The sequence below is a fragment of the Phalangium opilio genome, unplaced genomic scaffold (assembly GCF_054372755.1).
Source record: "Phalangium opilio isolate 3A_F unplaced genomic scaffold, DU_Popi_V2 ptg000002l_1, whole genome shotgun sequence".
Classification (NCBI taxonomy): domain Eukaryota; kingdom Metazoa; phylum Arthropoda; class Arachnida; order Opiliones; family Phalangiidae; genus Phalangium; species Phalangium opilio.
Genome location: NW_028324144.1, coordinates 14,864,879 through 14,886,527, shown reverse-complemented (window position 1 = coordinate 14,886,527; position 21,649 = coordinate 14,864,879). Strand labels below are relative to the sequence as shown.

Here is a 21,649-nt window from a genome sequence, read left to right as displayed (position 1 = left end):
GTTATACATTAAATGACGACCAAAACATGCATCGGCCGGGAATCGAACCCGGATCTCCCGCGTGGCAGGCGAGAATTCTACCATTGAACCACCGAGGATCTGCAAAGGCTAGAAAATGGAAAAAATGGTATTTCACCTATATATTTGATAATCAAACCAAACATTTCCTTGAATTATTATCTCAAATAATATTTTAGAAGGATTTATCAATTTAACAATTATCATTTACATAATTTTCGTAAACACAATATCGTTATGCATTAAATGACGACCAAAACATGCGTCGGCCGGGAATCGAACCCGGATCTCCCGCGTGGCAGGCGAGAATTCTACCATTGAACCACCGAGGATCTGCAAAGACTAGAAAATGGAAAAACTGGTATTTCACCTGAATATTTGATAATCAAACCAAACATTTCTTCGAATTATTATCTCAAATAATATTTTTAGAAGGATTTATCAATTTAGCAATTATCATTTTACAATTTTCGTAAACACAATATCGTTATACATTAAATGACGACCAAAACATAAATCGGCCGGGAATCGAACCCGGATCTCCCGCGTGGCAGGCGAGAATTCTACCATTGAACCACCGAGGATCTGCAAAAAGTAGAATATAGAAAAAATGGTATTTCACCTGAATATTTGATAATCAAACCAAACATTTCTTCGAATTATTATCTCAAATAATATTTTTAGAAGGATTTATCAATTTAACAATTATCATTTTACAATTTTCGTAAACACAATATCGTTATGCATTAAATGACGACCAAAACATGCATCGGCCGGGAATCGAACCCGGATCTCCCGCGTTGCAGGCGAGAATTCTACCATTGAACCACCGAGGATCTGCAAAAAGTAGAATATAGAAAAAATGGTATTTCACCTGAATATTTGATAATCAAACCAAACATTTCTTCGAAATATTATCTCAAATAATATTTTTAGAAGGATTTATCAATTTAACAATTATCATTTTAAAATTTTCGTAAACACAATATCGTTATACATTAAATGACGACCAAAACATGCATCGGCCGGGAATCGAACCCGGATCTCTCGTGTGGCAGGCGAGAATTCTACCAATGAACCACCGAGGCTCTGCAAAGAGTACAATATGGAAAAAATGGAATTTCACCTGAATATTTGATAATCAAACCAAACATTTCTTTGAATTATTATCTCAAATAATATTTTAGAAGGATTTATCAATTTAACAATTATCATTTACATAATTTTCGTAAACACAATATCGTTATGCATTAAATGACGACCAAAACATGCATCGGCCGGGAATCGAACCCGGATCTCCTGCGTGGCAGGCGAGAATTCTACCATTGAACCACCGAGGATCTGCAAAAAGTAGAATATAGAAAAAATGATATTTCACCTGAATATTTGATAATCAAACCAAACATTTCTTCGAATTATTATCTCAAATAATATTTTTAGAAGGATTTATCAATTTAACAATTATCATTTTACAATTTTCGTAAACACAATATCGTTATACATTAAATGACGACCAAAACATGCATCGGCCGGGAATCGAACCCGGATCTCCCGCGTGGCAGGCGAGAATTCTACCATTGAACCACCGAGGATCTGCAAAGGCTAGAAAATGGAAAAAATGGTATTTCACCTATATATTTGATAATCAAACCAAACATTTCCTTGAATTATTATCTCAAATAATATTTTAGAAGGATTTATCAATTTAACAATTATCATTTACATAATTTTCGTAAACACAATATCGTTATGCATTAAATGACGACCAAAACATGCGTCGGCCGGGAATCGAACCCGGATCTCCCGCGTGGCAGGCGAGAATTCTACCATTGAACCACCGAGGATCTGCAAAGACTAGAAAATGGAAAAACTGGTATTTCACCTGAATATTTGATAATCAAACCAAACATTTCTTCGAATTATTATCTCAAATAATATTTTTAGAAGGATTTATCAATTTAGCAATTATCATTTTACAATTTTCGTAAACACAATATCGTTATACATTAAATGACGACCAAAACATAAATCGGCCGGGAATCGAACCCGGATCTCCCGCGTGGCAGGCGAGAATTCTACCATTGAACCACCGAGGATCTGCAAAAAGTAGAATATAGAAAAAATGGTATTTCACCTGAATATTTGATAATCAAACCAAACATTTCTTCGAATTATTATCTCAAATAATATTTTTAGAAGGATTTATCAATTTAACAATTATCATTTTACAATTTTCGTAAACACAATATCGTTATGCATTAAATGACGACCAAAACATGCATCGGCCGGGAATCGAACCCGGATCTCCCGCGTTGCAGGCGAGAATTCTACCATTGAACCACCGAGGATCTGCAAAAAGTAGAATATAGAAAAAATGGTATTTCACCTGAATATTTGATAATCAAACCAAACATTTCTTCGAAATATTATCTCAAATAATATTTTTAGAAGGATTTATCAATTTAACAATTATCATTTTAAAATTTTCGTAAACACAATATCGTTATACATTAAATGACGACCAAAACATGCATCGGCCGGGAATCGAACCCGGATCTCTCGTGTGGCAGGCGAGAATTCTACCAATGAACCACCGAGGCTCTGCAAAGAGTACAATATGGAAAAAATGGAATTTCACCTGAATATTTGATAATCAAACCAAACATTTCTTTGAATTATTATCTCAAATAATATTTTAGAAGGATTTATCAATTTAACAATTATCATTTACATAATTTTCGTAAACACAATATCGTTATGCATTAAATGACGACCAAAACATGCATCGGCCGGGAATCGAACCCGGATCTCCCGCGTGGCAGGCGAGAATTCTACCATTGAACCACCGAGGATCTGCAAAAAGTAGAATACAGAAAAAATGGTATTTCACCTGAATATTTGATAATCAAACCAAACATTTCCTTGAATTATTATCTCAAATAATATTTTAGAAGGATTTATCAATACACTCCTAAAGCCAAATTTTCCAACAAGGGTGATACAAACTGGACTACAACAACGACAACTCACGATGAAAGTACAGGCAGGTACGAGACCTCATAAAAGCCTACGTCCACTGCAAATAGGAGAGAAAGTATGGTACCTCACAGGCCCTCGCACTTCAAAACTAGCGACGATACGTCATTCGGCCAATACTCCAGACTCCTACATAATACAAACCCAGAACAACCAATCGCTTCGACGAACTCGCCTTCAACTCCGACCACAGAACAGAACATTGACAAGATCTCAACCTGTAGTGGACTCCGACCCCTTGTAACGCCACACCAACGAAGCCAATCACCACCAATGGTTAAGCGAATTAAACCCACATCACGTGCCAGTTTCACATTTTCCACTCACGACAACTTCCGAAGTGTACGGCCACATGTAACCCATCATACAGAACAATCACCACATCCACCTCGCCGCAGCAACCCGATGGAACTGCCAAGTGCCATCAATAACACAACATCGCGGCACCACCGACTCTCGGACCGAAGACCCCTCTACAGTCTCACGAGCGGATATCGCAAATAACCACCAGCAAGCAGATCAACCACCACAACAGGACTTTGCAAATAACAAGGGCACATCCGCTAGCACTGCAAGAGCAACCACAGCAACCAACACGAACATCCGCCTATGGGAGACCATTAAAAACACCTGCGTGGTTCTCTCCGGGATAGTAATAATATTAATTTTTAAAAAAAGATATGGTATAAATATACTATTAGGATAAAAAACTAATAGTAGACTTCGGATTAAAAAAACATGTTAGTCAAAGTCGTAAGGGTTAAAATAGTGTTAGGCCTACGGCAGTTATATATAGGTACGCGTACTCTCAGTCGAATAACAAGCCAGAGCTAGAGTAGGACTACGGGACTGACTGTAAAATGATCTTTTAGTGTGAATAAAGTTTTTACCAAATAATCTCAACTGATTTTAAAACTACCATAAACACAACAGTAATGACGATAGAGGAAGCGGGCGCCAGGATCGGCGGACCACGTCGAGGTCCAGACACGGCGGGTAGCAGCCCGAAGGATGAGGGTAGCCTCGGACGCGGTGTAAGGGAACGAGGCATTAATTGCCGGAGGACGGGAAACACGAGTCTGGTGGGCGAGCCGGCCGGCACCTTCATTACCGGGGATCCCCACGTGACCGGGAGTCCAAAGGAACCGTGCGGTGCGCCGGGCGCGAGTCAAAAGGTCGAAGATGCCGATGACTAAAAGGTCCAAAGCTCGGGAAGTGTCCAGGAGACGAGAGTAGAATGAGAGTCTGAAAAGATGAGGAGAGGGAAGGAGCTGGAGCGGAGGCCCAGCGCGACAGCCTGGCGGTTGGAAAAGAGTTAGATGAGGCAGATACTGTGACCCGGGTGGACCGTGAACGTGACGGGAGGCTGGACGCGGAGGCCTCGATAATTAAAACTACTTTTAGGTGTAAATCTACTACATCTCCAAGTGAGAGGAGGGTAGCGGAAGTATTGTAGAAGTATCTCTCGTGTGCAGTGATCGAAGCGGTGCCGAAAACTAATACTTTTAAAAATTAATTAAAAATAGTTAAGTTATTAAAACTCTCAATTTATATAAATATTTGAAGCCGTAATTTTAGGTTATATCCGATTTAAAAAATGAAACCTTTTCATTAGTAGCTAAAAGATTGATTCTATCCCTTTAATACTACTCCCCCATCATCCTTGTCGTTTTGAGCTCGCACACAGCCATAGCCCACTCGATCACGCGCAACACGACGCAAGCTGCTCCCGCTATACAAGTCCGTTCAAAGAATTCGATTTACATCAGAAGTCCTTTAAATTAGCCAAGGAAGTAAATAATTACAATAGCTGGTATAGCGTAAGTCTCTGCTGGGGTAAGAACCCCTAACCCCATGGATAGGGTGTTAAATGTTTCCCCTTTCCTAACCCTGTTAGAAATCTCAAGCTCCTCTCTAGGAAGTCTTTCTGGACGAGAGCGGGGCGTGACTTCTTCGGGCAATGAACGCTGCATCTTTAAAGGGTAGATTGTTAGCTTTATAAAAAAATAAAAAACGAACGGCCACGGTCGTTAAATAGTTTTTCCAATAGGTTTATGATGAAGAGTCATAAAAAACTGAATGACCTTGACTATTCCAAAATTCACCCCCCCCCCATCTCTTCTCCTGATTCTATGCTAAAGAGGGCTCGGTTTTACAGTGGACGGGGGCGTTTTCCGGTCCCTTTAGAGATACAGTGTTCATTTTCAGCCAATAGCTTTTTCTCTCTCAATAGGGCAAATTTTGGCGTAAGAGTCGCACCTAGACTGGAGATCTGAGAAAAATTATCGCGAGGTGGCGAATGTGTCGCCCTTCTTCAGTATTGCTACAAAAGAGAGGGGAGTCCCAAACCCCGCTTTTGGTTACTTCCTAGGCTAATTTAATGGACTTCTATTTACATGTATAACATTACATTAACATCAAGTTCTAGAGGAAGAGGTGGGTTTTTTGGCCTGATCCTTCGTCCTATTGATCCAAATGACCTGAAATTTTAATGAGACGTGTGTATCAGCGTGTTTTATTATACTAAACAGGATTCAAGCTTCTAAAGTGGATATTTGTTTTTATAAAAATTATGTTCCAAGGTCAAAATGATGGGTTTAGTGCTAAGACTGAAAATATCTTCGGATCTACTTATCCAAATGTCCTGAAATTTTACTCTGAGGTGTGTTACAATCTATTCAATTATATTAAAATGGATTCATGCTAGTTTTTTTAATATAAATTTATTTCCTATGTCACAATTCCAAATTCAACACTTACAACCGTTTTCCAAAATAAAAAACCCTACCCCATTCTCCATATCCAAAATATGCCTTTTAGGAGGTAATAGATTACAAAACCTAGACCTCTTGAACAAGTCTTCTAAGATTTGTAAACGTGCAGAGGGGCAGATGTCGCGAAAACCCTTGAGGTGATGCCCTGACTTAATGTCATTTCCCAAGCCATTCTGTCCATAGTCAAACTGTTTCATCAACACCTGAGCAGTAGAAAAACACGCATAATAAAGTCTTTCTTTAAGAAAGCTTAGCATTAGCGGATGATACTGATAAAGATTTAATGCATAAAAATGTAAAGTCTACCACACAAGAGGCTTCAGAATGTCAACGAATCTTGGCTCTCCTTGATATCTAAGTATAATTTAAAACTACATCTTCACTAAACCTTGGGTTTTTTTTACCAACAGTAACTGGTATTATGATACTTTTCCCCAACGTTTTCCAGTTAGTTTCTTAATCATGATTTTCTACTCTTCTTTATTTTTTAAAATATGTAATATTTTCGGTAAATACAGTTTTGAAGTAAAATTTCGTTTATAAAATAACGTTTACTTGGTAGAAACACAATGGTTCTTTTGAACTTCCCCAAAACTGGTGTTTTAAGCTTTATGGCCTATAATTTAGTTTAATTAAAAGATTTTTAGTGTCAACTGTGATCAATATGTTTAATCTTGGAACGGGGGTGAAAGTACTAAATTTATCATTTTGACAATGCTAATTAATTAGAAAGTTTTTAACCATTTTTAGATAAAACAGATTGTAACACACTTCTCATTATGGTTTCCTTACATTTGGACCATTAGACCTGGATCGAAGGTATACTCCTATTGGATAGAATCCCGTTGGACCGAATTCAGATATCTAAAATTGTAGCCAAATTTAAAACAATTTATAGCCCAAGGAGCGATTTTCTGCTGAATGGGAATATTTATAAGGAAGAGCTTTCGACTGAATGGGATGGGTTTACACATATAAAATCATAGCGTTTTCTTGAGTTGCCGAGCTGGAGTAGCGCAACGGATAAAGTGATTTGGATGATCGAAGAAGTTAAGCAGCATCGAGCGCCGTCAGTACTTGGGAGGGAGATCTCTTCCGTTAGGTAAGGTTAGGTTATGGTTAGGTTAGGGTTAGACAATTTCAAAAATGAAAGGTATTTATTGAAATTTATTGAAGAACGTTATTGGTGAACATACATATTATTTGCTTCAATATCAAGAAGTTTAATAAGAATATTAACTTTATTTTTTGGTCTGGTCTGGTCTGGTTAGGTAAGGTTAGGTAAGGTTAGGTTAGGTTAGGTTAGGTTAGGTAAGGTTTGGTTTGGTTAGGTTTGGTTTGGTTTGGTTTGGCTTGGTTTGGTTCGGTTCGGTTCGGTTCGGTTCGGTTCGGTTAGGTTAGGTTAGGTTAGGTTAGGTTAGGTTAGACAATTTCCAACAATGAAAATTAATTACTAAAATTTATTGAAGAATGTTATTGGTGAACATAAATATTATTTGCTACAATATCAAGAAGTTTAATTAGAAAATCAATTGAAAAATAGGAATGAAAGGAAAATTCATGATTGGAAAACCGCCCAAATTGCGGTATTAGGTCTAATGGGATTCGGTCGAACAAAACATTCGATCCATTGGGATTCGACCCAATGGTAGACAATCGGATCGAATACTGAACTTACAATTTTGACATTGGAAATTATTTATCAATAAGTGGAACAAAAAAATTTAAAAAAGTTCACATGCTATTATTTTTTACTTTTGTTCCTTGAATTGCGAAAGTATTGGTCTGACCCTTGTTGGCTGGTTGACTGACTGGGTGCCAGGGCCGGATTAACAATTTTTCGGGCCCTAGGCAAGGCCTTAGTTCCGGGCCCCCCAACAGACCACAGTTTAAGATAATAGAGAGACATATTTTTAATTTGCTTAACACTTAACAGAATATTTAATTTCTTTTTTAACTCGATAGTTAAATTTCTTTCAAGCTAAAGAAATTTATCAATTATCTCTTCATAGTCTATGAAGTCGTTTAGTAAATCCTTTTCAATATATATATCAAAGATAAAGAACTTAATTTTTCTTGGGCTACTGTGGTTCTGAAATAGTTTTTCACTCATTTTAGAGCTGAAAAGGATCTTTCGCCAATTGCATTGCTAATTGGCAAACACAAGTAAATTCACAAAATAATTTCTAAGTTTGAAAAGTTGAAATAATATTATTGTTACGAATAAAGGAATGTAATAATTCTGGGTTTTTGCTTTCTTCATTCTTCACGAAATGTTTGAATTGTAGCAGTTTGTTTTCAATATTTAAATCATTGCAATACATTTCTGCCAATTCTTGGAAACCTCCAGAGAACGTTTCATCGGGGGCATTAAAGTTTAAAATAGGTTTGAACTTTTCATCAGTGACCTTGTTAACTTCGGATCGTTTTTAAGTATTTGTCATAAGATTGTCACATAAGACGTAAAACACTTTTATTTTGAAAGCGTCCCGTCCACTTATCATCGTTTTTAGCTACATTGTATGATGTACATCTACGATAAGGCTCTTTGTTTGGCCTGCCCTGTTGTACTCGTACTAGTACCAGTACCAGTAGACGTGAAATAGTAGCGCGTTTGGCAGTATAGAATTTTTCGTTCGTCATTTAAGGGAGAGTGAATGGGACAGAATTATGGTGATGTGATTTTTACGTTCGTGTATTTTAAGAGGATGGGGTTTATAATAGTAACTTTAAGCATTGCATTTAATTGTACCAGTTAGGTTAAGCACTTTGAATTGTGTTTTACGATTGCTCTACATATTTAAAGCGAGATAGAGGATTATGGTGTTACCTTAATTAAAATGGAAGGTTTAATACTCCCTTTAAAATTCCTGTCACCCGTCGACAATGAGGGTTTCACCCTTTCAATCCCGCTCCCTATTTCAAAATTCAAAGAAATCAAGGGAATTTTTAAAAAGAAAAACGAAGTATATTCTGACGTTATATTTAGAATGGTCTAAAGGAGATGTTTATTATTAGGAGTTACATGTATTTCTTCACAAATCTAGAACAATTTTAAAAGAAAGTACTAGCTTGTAGCCCCGAATATTACAATTATAACGTAAGTAAATTTATTGAAGTAAGGATTAAGGGTTATAATTTTTTAGGGCATCGAGCGGCTATTCACTCTCATTCTCTGTACTTCTTTTAATGGGCATTTACGGGTATTTCATTTAACCACTGTTAAAGGATGCGCATCATGCGGGTACTCACGTTTTCCGTTCGTGTCATACAATTATAATTATAACAGAAGTAAAAAATTAAAGTAATCATTTTAAAAGAGTTAAGGTAGCGCCTCGAGGGGCTATTCACTAAAATATTTCTGTACGCCTGTCAAGTATAGTACGATGTGGCTACTATTACGAGCCCAACCCTTGGGTCGCCTTGTTCTTTCCTGCACCTTCATCAAAGAACCGTTTTCGTAATTTTTTCCCTTTTTTCGTTATTTTGTTAATTATCTTTTTTGTGAGCTGAGCCATTATTTAAAATTTTTCAAATTATCACGAACACCGTGAATAGAGCTTATCAAGGAATCATAAAATGCAACTCCAGTGTTTAATGACTGTCAGTAACAACACGAATTCAAAATGAAATTTCATCCTCCGAGGATAGCCACTTCTGAAGATACATTTCCATTGAATTTTTAAGTTTTTTATCGTCTTTTTCTTTATTCCTTTATAAATTGCCACTTTAATGTTTATAAGTCGCCACAATGTTTTGGGTAACGGGTTTTTGAACATTAGGCTGCCGTTACAACTCACCTGGCATTTCCATGGTGTCAGTGACGTTATGTTTCAGCAGAGAGAGAGGGGGGAACAGGGCCGGATTAACCACTAGGCAAGTTAGGCAATTGCCTAGGGCCCGGATATCTGAGGGGCCCGTAATCAGCCAGTTTTCAAAAATTGATATAATTAAAATCCAAAGAAAAATATATATATATTCCCCCCCTCTCTCTCTGCTGAAACATAACGTCACTGACACCATGGAAATGCCAGGTGAGTTGTAACGGCAGCCTAATGTTCAAAAACCCGTTACCCAAAACATTGTGGCGCCTTATAAACATTAAAGTGGCAATTTATAAAGGAATAAAGAAAAAGACGATAAAAAACTTGAAAATTCAATGGAAATGTATCTTCAGAAGTGGCTATCCTCGGAGGATGAAATTTCATTTTAAATTCGTGTTGTTACTGACAGTCATTAAACACTGGAGTTGCATTTTATGATTCCTTGATAAGCTCTATTCACGGTGTTCGTGATAATTTGAAAAATTTTAAATAATGGCTCAGCTCACAAAAAAGATAATTAACAAAATAACGAAAAAAGGGAAAAAAATACGAAAACGGTTCTTTGATGAAGGTGCAAATACTGCAAATACTGCTAAAACGAAAGCAGCAATTGCTTATTACATCCCATTTGTGTAACATCAGTCAAAAATCTCCTAAAAATGCCCGAACTTGAGGAAAATCTATTAATTGCCCCAGCTAACTGTAATTGTGATGTAATGGATGATATATTTAGTGGCGAAGAAATGAAACGGAAGTGGGCAGATACAAATCTAGACAATAGCATAAATTTATTGTTTTCATTCTATTTAGATGATTTGGAAATAGCAAATCCTATTGGGGCACATGCAAAAAGGCATAAGGTTACAGTTTTCTATTGGCAACTTTTAAATACACCTCCATATATGAGATCAAAATTGAGTTCCATCCAATTACTCGCGGTTGGCAAACAAAAAGACATAAAGGAATTTGGATTAGATACTTTACTGCATGATTTTAAAAGAGAGATGCAAAATTTTGAAAAAGGTATTAAGTGCATGTTCAATGGCGTAGAAAGAGTAGTGAAAGGGAAGTTAGCATTTGTGCTGGGTGATACACTAGCGGCTCAGGAAATTGGTGGCTTTAAGGAAGGCGTGGGTAGTGCTTTCAAATTCTGTAGAACCTGCGAGATTAATAGACCCAGAATAAGAGAATGTATACAAGCAGATACTTTTCCTTTGAAAGATAGTATTGAACACTCCGACAGACTGCACTCTTTGGCAACTTGCTCCAAAAAAGCAAAAATCTACTGGTCAAAGCAATGGGGTGTAAATAAAAAAAGCCCATTTGCTGAAATTCCAAACTTTGAAGTCACAAAAGATCTCTTGCATGATCCAATGCATGTGCTCCTTGATGGAGTTGTTAAATATGAAACCAAACTCATGCTTGATTTGTTTATTTATGAATTGAAGCTATTTACGCTTGACAAGTTGAATTATGCTATTCAGTCATTCTCGTATCAGAAGAATGAGTTGGACGTGAAACCTTCCATAATAGAAAAAAAACACTTAAAGAAAAAGGGAGACCTGAAGCAAACAGCATCTGCTATGAAAACGCTGCTTTTTCTAATGCCGTTTTATATTGGTTTAAATGTACCAAAACGTAATCCACACTGGACGAATTTTTTGCATATAATTCAAATAACGCAGATTTGTCTTTCTTCTCTTGCTAATAACAACACGGCTAACACTCTTGAATGTCTAATTTCGGAACACAATGAAAACTTCCTAATTCTTTATCCAAATTCCAATGTAACACCCAAAATTCACTATTTGTTACATTTCCCTGACCAAATGAGACGATATGGCCCTTTAAGATTTCATTCGTGCATGCGACTGGAGAGTAAACACTCGTATTTTAAAGGGAAAAAATGGAGATGTTTTAAAGATGTACCAAAAACTATGGCTTTAAAGCACCAACGTTGGTTGTGTTTACAACAAACCAATGGTAGTGGAGGAAAAAATCAGAACTTCCTTGGGAATCTGGATGACGTTAAAGAGGGATATGAATGTGAAATTACTGATGAAATTAAGGCTTTGTTGCATTTTTTCGATGAAAACGCAATTGATACTGCATCTATGCACGTAAGCTCTTATATCACTATTTACGGTCACCGCTATGAGAAAGACACTATTTTACTGCAAGACTACACTGAAGAGCATGGTCCCACTTTCATGATTGTGTATGAAGTTGTTACTATAAATCTTAACTGTTATGCCATTTTCCACCAAACCAAAATAGAATATTTTGATAGCCATTTGAACAGATACGTGTTTCAAAGACCTTTAGGCGGACGAAAGTATTTAATTCCAATTAAAAATTTAAAATTCAAATGGCCACAGATAAGTCATTTTACCAGAGGAAAATTTTACGTTATGCTATATAACAGCCCCAATTTAGAGTTCTGTTAATTGAAGGCAAAAATGGTTTTCAAAAATAGTTGAGCGCATCAATAGAGATACGGTGACCTAATTGCTAATTGTATTTATGAATATACCTTTCAATGTGCTCTTAAAGTACATTTGGGAAACATTTGACCTAAATGGTATGTGAATAAATATGGGCACACTATTAATATTTTTAAAAACTAAAGCGTGATATTCTGATGAAATGATTTTTATTTGATAGAGTTAAAAAATTTCAACTGTATTCAAAATAATTTCACACGACCGTGAAAAAAAAAGCCGTGATCGCCGAGAATTTTCTAGGTTTCATGAATTCTGGTATGGAAATGTTGCCATAATCCCTAAATATGTATGATTGCAAAACTTTTTTTTATATTTAGCCTGTTCAAAATTATCGTTTCCTTCATCGGACGGAGCTAGAGCAGTTTTAGAAGTTGATGGAACGGAACTTGATGAATGGGATTTGCTGCTGCCATTTGCGAAACAGACAATCATGATACTTGGACCGAATGATGAATTCAAGGATTCGCGGACATCAGCAGTCCATTTCAACCAGAGGGATTATCAGGTTTTTATTGCATGGATGTTTGTACATTGATATCTTTGTTTAAATCATCTTGTAATGAGAGAAAGACATTTGTGTTTGAAAGACCTTTTCTTTCAGCTATTTTTGATCCATAGGTTTTTTTAATCCGAGTTAAATTACTTTAGGCTGTTTCCTTCAAAGATGCTCAACCAACGGATCCGTGCACAATCTCAAATGTGGAAGTACCGGAACTCGTGATTTCAAGTGGTGGACATCAGGAGTCAGTGTTTACTGACGAAACTCAAAGTAAAATCGTTTGTCAAAATAACGAAGTTACTTCGCAAACTGCAGCATTTAATCCCCAAACGACTGAATTTGTAAGCATTTGTTTTTCACATTGGCATAACTGTGAATATTTAACAGATCTTTATAATACAGAATGCAAAGTTAAGTCTCCCAAAATTTTCGGATTACACCGAAAAACGATTACAAGAAGGAAAACCCATGGGAATAATATCTACCATAGTAAAGGAACTCGCATATGGATTATTAGCTAAGTACGACATGAAAACACAAGGCGAATACCAAACTGTGGGGAAAATGCTTTTTGCTAAATACCCGTGTATTCATGTTGATAAGACAGCCTATTCACCTTGGGTAAGTGTGAATTAGAAATATTCATTTTATTTATTGTAATAAAGTAAAGATTGTTTTCTTTTTTTCAGCAATTTCTTATTAACAAGTTGTCGTCTAAAATTCGGCATATAAGGTGGCTCGAAAACCGCAAAGAACAGTCATTTTCAGGTGAAGTATCCAAAAAACGCAAAAAAAAAACCCAGCTCAACGAAGAGGCTTTGTGCAGCGTGGAAATTGATATGACAGATGATACGTCACACGAAGATGCAGTACTTGAACTAAAAGTTACATTTAGTGAACGCGAGAAAGATAAACCAAAGCTATTAAAACTAATAAGACAGACGTTTGCCAACAGCAAAAAATAGTACTAAATTTGAAGAGATGTACACTCAATTTCCACATTTGAGTGATCCAAGCTACGTAAGAAGATTAAATTGTTGACGCATGTTATTATGTTATGTGACTGAAATAAATTGTTTTCTAGCTTGAAGCTGAATTGGATTTAAACCTCCATTTTCCAAATACGAAGATGCGCTTTATTGGAAATTTTGAGAGAATTGCTCGTCTACTTGATGAAGAATTTGAAATGGTACTATATTCAAATTTTTATTTCATTATTAAATAATTTTTCAGTTAAGTGGCGCGGGGCTGTCATCAAATCACATTTAAGACGGGGCTGAAAATCTGATAACCAAAAAACAAAGAACAGGGGGAATATATATATATTTTTTTTTGGATTTTAATTATATCAATTTTTGAAAACTGGCTGATTACGGGCCCCTCAGATATCCGGGCCCTAGGCAATTGCCTAACTTGCCTAGTGGTTATTCCGGCCCTGCTGGGTGCCTTTTCCCCCTTTTCTCCGTGCGGAATTGGATTGAAATTTATAAATAGTACTTAGAACCCTACTTGTAACGTCAACATATTTTATTTATTTAAGAACTATGAAGATTAGTCATGGTTAGAATTTGATTACTTTTAATTTATGCTAAAATGACGAGATAATTAAATAAATTATTAAGAACGTTTACAGGTAAATTTAAACTTCAATTGATAATCTTGGTTTGTAAAAAATTCTAAGTGGAAAGAACCTTACGAACTCTTGCTCCCACTTATTATTAAGGGCTTTTTAGTAATTAGACGTTAATAGAAAGATTTAAATTTAAACTTGAAACTATCATTTTGGTTTTTAAAAAATTGAAACTGAAAATAACCTTAAAAAGTGCCTTGATTTTATTGCGAATAATTTGTTTATTATAAAACAACTGTAGTTATTTTTGTTAAAGAGTTTATTTTAAGGTCAAAAAATCAGTAATGTTTACATAAAAACAAAATCATACTAAATTGATTTTATTCATAATCGAAAAGATATTTGATTAAGAAGAAATGAATACCGCAAAAAATATTTGCAGGAGTCATACCAGTTCTAGCCGCTAGAGGTCGCCGCAAAAGCATAATATGGCCGGGGTCATCTTGTATTTTTAAACGTTTTGTTATGCGTAGTTAGTAAGATTTCTTTGCTTATCTCAATTATCTATTTTTTTTCAAACTAGGCCTAGGTTGAATTCCTAATTTGTTTTTTTAATTTTTTAAACATTTTATTTTGCATAGACTGTAACATTTTCCGTTTATTTCCAGTTTCTATTTATTATTTCTATGCCTATTTTGAAAACATTTTCCGTTTCATTTTGCCTAATTTCATTACAATTACCCTTTTAATTTCCGTTTTTGCTTAGCCCTTAAGATTTTTCTGTTTGTTTCGATTATTGTTTTATAAATTACATTTCTAGTAAGAGACCCTTTATTTTTTTTATTTTTAGATATTTTGTTACGCATAGTTAGTAAGATTTTTCTCTTTTTTTCGAGTTTTTACATTTTAATTATATGCTTAGATTGATAACAATTTCCGTTTTAATTTTAAGTTGTGTTATGCATAGGTGGTAAGATTTTTCAACGTTTATCGATTACTTTCTAATTAAATGCGTGTAGTTCAAAGATAATATGCTTTTTATTTCCTCAATGAAATATTACGTAATGATTGGGCACTGAATTTAGATTTAGACACTTTGAGACGTGAATTTCCGTATGATATTGTTTTTATAAAGAAATTATCTCAATTATAGCCGGATTTTTATGTTTTTCCTCATCTACAAAATTGTGTTTTTACCGTATTGACGGTTGCTAGTTTTTGAAGAAAGTTTGAGGGTCAGTTTTCTTTACGCACTTAGGGCTTAGTGTACAAAAATTAGTTTAGTTTTTTACTGGTGAGATATTATTAATTGTTGTACTGATTTTTTAAGCTCATTAATATTCAGTAATCCAATACGTCGATTAAATTATCTGCAATTAATTGTAATTTTTCTTAAAGTTCATTGAGATTCCAGTTCTCGAGAGTAGAGAGTCAGTGGATTCGGTTCATACCACCGTTTCAGTAGCAATATTCCATGCCTGGTTATTGTTCCATTGGATTGCGTATTAAAAATGGGTTCATGGAAGGTTTCTCTGAACTATAAATGCTTTTAACGCAGCGTTTAACTGAATTTTTACAGCTGCCATAATATAAAGGTATTGGCTTGAAAATCGAGTAGGTTGATGTAGTGACAAAACGTCATTGATCGCCCCTTTATTCCCTAACTCACAAAAAGGAGTACGCGCAAAGCCTGTTGGTACATTTAGTCCTTTGACCAGATAGGGGTTATTAATAAGTATTTAAACAATATATTCTAATTGAATAAAAATCCTTAGTTGACACCGTAACTTGGAATTGTTCAGACGATTGATAGACCTGTGTTTCGTAGTTGGTACTTTTGAAACTACGTCGAGTGCGATAGGATCTAGAACAACTCGCTTTTCAGTTTCATTTCCTAGTAGACGGTTTATAAAACAAGGGCAAAAATCATTTTGCATTACTCCGTGTGGTTTCCAATGTGCTAAGGTTGTACAGCACCCAATAACGATCTAAGGCTATACTGTGGCTCACATACACTATAAAGTTACGAAGAGTGCCACATAAACTTGAGGAATCCCTGCCCAATTCAATATACGTGAAATACAGTGACTACAACACCATAAGTTGTCATTTCTAATTTACCATACATTTTTTCTCTTTCCGTAAATCGTACAAAATCAACACAATCAGAAAGAAACCATCGCCGTAACTAATTTCAGAATTTCGTTAGTCAAAAAATTAAATCCATCAACTTGCTACCCTATCGAAGGCGTTCGTGATGTCTATGTAATTGGGAAAGCAACCTCACCGTAACGAATGCCTCCCAGTGAGGGATTATGGCTTACTATACATGTATACATGTGTATGTATATGAAAACTGGTTCTAATGTAAGACTAGTGGAAGTCAGGGACAATACATACTACGGTACTATCAAAAAATGCGAAATGATTCATTTCGTGGACGAGTTTAAAAATGATTCTACCCTTCTTCACTTTTACCAGTCCCCTTTACGACAGCAATAACCATGCAATCGCGTGCAATGCCTATTCGCGTGCATCCTAAGGCCATACTATCTATCTAACTAACTGGGTATCAGCGCATTACTCCGTTGGATATTGCATGCATAACCACACGCAGTTAAAAACCGTACTTGAAATTGCATATATAAGAGTCTGCCTACCACTGTTATTCGCAAAACGTTGATTCATTCCATACTTGTACTAGCAAATACTACTCCACTCGAATGTAAGTTTTTTGGAGCATAAATTTATATTTTCACTAAGGGCTAGTATTAGTTTTCGTCTGCGATCGAAATGTACCCTGATCACTAGTCTGATATTCTGGTTTTTACATATAAACGCCGCGTTATGTAATTTATCACGAAAGCAATCTGTTCTTGGGTTTGCCATCTTGCGGTTTCTGGTCAAAGTTGTAAATTACCTTATCTTTTCTTTCTAGTGGTTTTAATATGGGGACAAACTTTTTTTAAACTTCTTAGAAACCTTGGGAATTATTTTGAAACGAATTTAAAGGAAAAGAAATTTGTTTATCAAATTTCAAGGTAGCGATTAACCTACTAAAATTGGTTTTTTGTGAAAAGCCATTATGTACCTCTGTCTTCACCCTTATTCTATACATCTCCCACTAATAGGTGAGTTAACTTATTGAACCCTATAAATCGGCCATGCGTCGGTTTCATTTCAAATAATTCTAATAATTCGTTGAACTTCGTAACTGGGCTGGTGATAGCATCCAATAGTTGGTTTTATTGAAGGTAATATTATTCTCTACGTCATGTTCTACCTCACTTTTGTGGCGTCAGAGAGCGGAGAGCATTTTATTGAATCGATGAATCATTCGAGGGATCAGACGCTCTCACCTAGTCTACCGCCTCGTCGCGTCTCCCACCTCGCTCGCAGCTTTCCTGAAATTATCAAATCCAATTTGTATATTAAAACGTTTAATTACAATGACTGTTTGAATCCCTTGTTTGTTAACAAATAGAGCTTGAAGATTGAAGCAACTGTTCAGTTGCACCTAGGTTTTTTTTAAATGTTAATGACTACCCTAAAATCTGGACGGACTTTAGCCATTCTTATAATGAATTTCCTGTCAACCTATTAGCACATTTCCGTCCCTACAAGTAAAACTTGTAAAACATGTAATTTAGTGACGTTTAGCACCTTTCCAAAAAAATGTCCCAAGACAAGACGTTGCAAACTACTTTTATCTTACCATAAACATGATTTTTTTAGTTACACAAAGATGTCATTCCTTCAGACTCTCGTGCTCTCATCTTTCCTTCTTATCATCGTGATGTTATCCATTTTTAGTGTGAGGAAAAATCCTGAATATGGCGGTAATATTAATATCATTTGTAAGTATTCGCCTATGGATAGTAAGTTTGTCTGCTTTGCTCAATTTACGATTTCCAGTTTAAAAACATTTTTTTCTGCGCATTTTCCTGATAACTTTGGGATGAATAGTCAGTAAGTATTCTTTAATCGTTCCGAGTGCTTAATTATTAATCGTATGTCAAATTCGTATAATTATTTTCTTTTAATTTTAAAATGTTCCATTTTCCAAAGAGAGTAAGATTTATAGATTTATTTTTTAAGATTTTGAGAGCCATAGGAATAAATTTTCTTAATCGGAGTGCATCATTGTTCACTCCCCCACTCCCGCGTCTCGCTTACGCGGGTTTACAACAACCAGTGAGATATCGGTTGGATTTAAGATGCTTCATGACAGATAGTTCCTTCCATCTATTTTGAAATATGGCTCCCTGATACATTCATGGAGGAAAAATATTAAGAAAAAGAAATGTGCCCGGCTTCTCTACCCACCCGATTCGTGGGAGGCATTAAGGGTTGAAATGTGGGCTAATTTGGTAAGATTTTAATGACGATAAAAGATTCGTTTAGTTGCGTGGTCAAGTTTTTTTTGATTCTGCGGTCCCTTCTTCCCCAAAAAGTAAAAGCTCATCTCCTTTCTTTTTCTACTTTTACATCCATGGTTCATTTTTTAATTCGGTCAAGTCTTAGCATATTTTTAAATTCATATGTTATCTTTAAACATTGTGTTTGCATAGAGGGTAAGTAAATATTTCTCTGTTTATTTCCATAATGTATTAATTAATTCTATGTCTAGTTTGATAACATATATCTTTTTTATTTTAAAACATTGTGTTATGTTTTTATAGGACGTAAGATTTTTCTGCTTATTTCGAGTTTTTATTTGTTTTTCTATGCTTAGTTTCATAACATTTTCCGTTTCATTTTACTTTTAAACATTTTGTTTTGCGTAGTCTGTAAGATCTTTTTATTTCGAATATTTTTTCCACAATTCAATGCTTAGTTTGATAACATTTTATCTTGAAACATTTTGTTTTGCTCAGTGGGTAAGTTCGTCCTGGTTATTTATTAATTCTATGAATAATTTGAAACCATTTTCCTTGTTATTTTACTTGAAACATTTTACATAGGATGTAAGATTTTGAAATTAATTTTGATTACTTATTAATTATATGACTAGTTTGATAACATTTTCTGTTTTATTTTTTCTTTAAACATTTTGTTTTGCATAGTGGGTTAGATTTTTTTCTTTTCGAGTGCTTACTTATAAATTTTATGACAAGTTCGATAATATTTCCGTGTTATTTTATCTTTAAACATTGGTTTTGAATAGACGGTAAGATTTTTCTTTTCATTTCTGGTTTTTATTTATTAACTTAATGCCTAGTTTAAAACAGTTAACGGTTTGTTTAATCTTTAATCATTTTGTTTTGCATAGAGAGTAAGATTTTTCTATTTGTTTCTAAGTTTCTTATTTGTTAATTCTCTGCAGAGTTTAATAACATTTTCCGTTTTATTGTATCTTTAAACATTTGGTTTTGAATAGGAGGTAAGATTTTCCAATTTACTTTGATTATTTATTAATTTTATGCCTAATTTATAACATTTTTCCCTATTATTTTTTCCTTAATCATCTTACTTTGCATAGCGGGTAAGATTTTTCGGTTAATTTCGAGTTTTTATTTAATAGTTCTATGGCTGTAGTTTGATAACATTTTTTGTTTTATTTTACTTTTAAACATTTGGTTTTGCACAGAGGGTAAGATTTTTATTTTCATATCTAGATTTTATTTTTTAATTTTGTGCCTAGTTTGATATCATTTTCCAATTTATCTTATTTTAAACAATTGGTTTGCTAAGCACGTAATATTTTCTTTGCATTTCGAATCTTTATATATTAATTCCATGCCTAATTTGATAACATTTCCCGTTTAATTCCATCTTTAAACATTTTGTTTTGTATAGGGCGTAAGACTTTCCTGTTTATTTCGAATATTTATATCACCGTGCTAAGTTTGATAAAACGTTCTGCTTCAATTAATCTTTAAACATTGTGTTTTGCATAGGAAGTAAGATTTTTCTGTTTATTTAGATTATTGTGTTATTAATTACATTCCTAGTATGAGAAATACTTTTTTAAAAACATTTTGTTATGCATAGTGGGTAAGATTTCTCAGCGTTTTTCGATTATTTATTGTTTAATTGTACGTAGGTCAAAGAAAACATTTCTGATCAATTATCGCGTTATGATAAGGAACTGAATATGGCGTTTTGATTTTGGCACTTTGAGAAGTGAAAATTTTGTATAACGTTTAATAAGATATTAGCGGTAATTAATCTACGAAAGAGTGATTTCAAACACAACCAAAATCTCTTAAAACTGTAATTTTAATCTTGCATTCCTCTTTTGAAAACACTCTATTAATTTAAAAATGGATTTAATTTATATTTAGGGTTTATAATTTCGGTATTTAAATTGGTACCCCATATCATTATATAGAATAGCTGTTCTTATATAATTTTATGTTTCTTTTTAAGTTTCGTCAGAAGTGAGATGAGACTAGAAGTGAAGGGCTCTAGCATTGGTAATAGATCCTGGCACTAGTGATCAAATTTGAGGATTTTATGCCGCTTCCCACGCGCCTACACTACTGAGAAAAAATTGGTCGAGTCCCAAAAACAATTCCTACCCCCTTCCCCTCAACCTAAAGCGGCCGAACACGGACGCGGCTCCTTGAATCTAGTTCGGCCGTCTACCACCGCGAGCGTCTCACGTTTTGGAGGGAAAATTCAGAAACCGCTACTAGAGGGCCAACCGTTCTTGTGTTATCAAGAATATTCACTTTCGCCGAGTGAAGAATTTGGTTAGCTCAGTACTTCTGGTCTCATCTCACTTCTGGTTTCGTTACATGATAAGTGCCAACACTTGTTAATTTAAAACATTCTTTTACAGGAAGAAAGTAATTCGTATTAAACCAACACTGAACTAGGGACATTTACACGATTTCAACTCTACGGCAAAAAACACCTTCGCAATGCTAGGTCTAATTACATAACCACACCTAACAAAAACCTTACATAATCGACATAATGCAATTTCTAATAATTTTAAAATGTTAGAAAATTTCGCAATTAAAATTATGTTTAATCCAAACAGTATATTTATTCTGTTTAAGTATTTGGTGAATTTCTGAAATAGTATACGAGTAGATAATCATACCAAACTGAGGAGTTGTACAGAAACCAGCATCAACCTCATTGATGCTTTGACAAAGGAGAAGCCACATTCAAAATCCATTAATAACAGCATGTTCAGAGCACATAAACTTATGTCAAACTTCCAGCAAAAGATTGTTAACTTATCATTCATGTCGAATTATACAGGTATTTCTGATAATATTTTGTATTTGATTTAAAGCTATATTCTAACATAATTATCTTTGATCATTAGGGAGAACATCCGATGTCGAGTTATTAGGATTGAAGCTCCAAAATACTTTCTACACACGCTTGTTTTTCATATACCCTACCCGGGGTCAAAAACAAACCCAGAACCGTATCGTACAGCTACATAACCACACCTATCAAAA

General features: G+C 34.9%; 10 non-coding genes across 10 annotated transcripts; all 10 read right to left on the bottom strand.

Annotated features, from left to right (window-relative positions):
- Window positions 1-27: 27 nt before the first annotated feature.
- Window positions 28-103, bottom strand: TRNAG-GCC (transfer RNA glycine (anticodon GCC)). Its single transcript has one exon. It is a non-coding gene; the product is annotated as a tRNA-Gly (tRNA).
- A 176-nt stretch (window positions 104-279) lies between these two features.
- On the bottom strand, window positions 280-350 carry TRNAG-GCC (transfer RNA glycine (anticodon GCC)). Its single transcript has one exon. It is a non-coding gene; the product is annotated as a tRNA-Gly (tRNA).
- Window positions 351-531: 181 nt separating this feature from the next.
- Window positions 532-605, bottom strand: TRNAG-GCC (transfer RNA glycine (anticodon GCC)). The gene has a single exon. It is a non-coding gene; the product is annotated as a tRNA-Gly (tRNA).
- Window positions 606-1,035: 430 nt separating this feature from the next.
- TRNAG-GCC (transfer RNA glycine (anticodon GCC)) lies at window positions 1,036-1,106 on the bottom strand. Its single transcript has one exon. It is a non-coding gene; the product is annotated as a tRNA-Gly (tRNA).
- Window positions 1,107-1,287: 181 nt separating this feature from the next.
- TRNAG-GCC (transfer RNA glycine (anticodon GCC)) lies at window positions 1,288-1,363 on the bottom strand. Its single transcript has one exon. It is a non-coding gene; the product is annotated as a tRNA-Gly (tRNA).
- A 176-nt stretch (window positions 1,364-1,539) lies between these two features.
- TRNAG-GCC (transfer RNA glycine (anticodon GCC)) lies at window positions 1,540-1,615 on the bottom strand. Its single transcript has one exon. It is a non-coding gene; the product is annotated as a tRNA-Gly (tRNA).
- A 176-nt stretch (window positions 1,616-1,791) lies between these two features.
- Window positions 1,792-1,862, bottom strand: TRNAG-GCC (transfer RNA glycine (anticodon GCC)). Its single transcript has one exon. It is a non-coding gene; the product is annotated as a tRNA-Gly (tRNA).
- A 181-nt stretch (window positions 1,863-2,043) lies between these two features.
- Window positions 2,044-2,117, bottom strand: TRNAG-GCC (transfer RNA glycine (anticodon GCC)). The gene has a single exon. It is a non-coding gene; the product is annotated as a tRNA-Gly (tRNA).
- Window positions 2,118-2,547: 430 nt separating this feature from the next.
- Window positions 2,548-2,618, bottom strand: TRNAG-GCC (transfer RNA glycine (anticodon GCC)). The gene has a single exon. It is a non-coding gene; the product is annotated as a tRNA-Gly (tRNA).
- Window positions 2,619-2,799: 181 nt separating this feature from the next.
- On the bottom strand, window positions 2,800-2,875 carry TRNAG-GCC (transfer RNA glycine (anticodon GCC)). Its single transcript has one exon. It is a non-coding gene; the product is annotated as a tRNA-Gly (tRNA).
- Window positions 2,876-21,649: the final 18,774 nt, after the last annotated feature.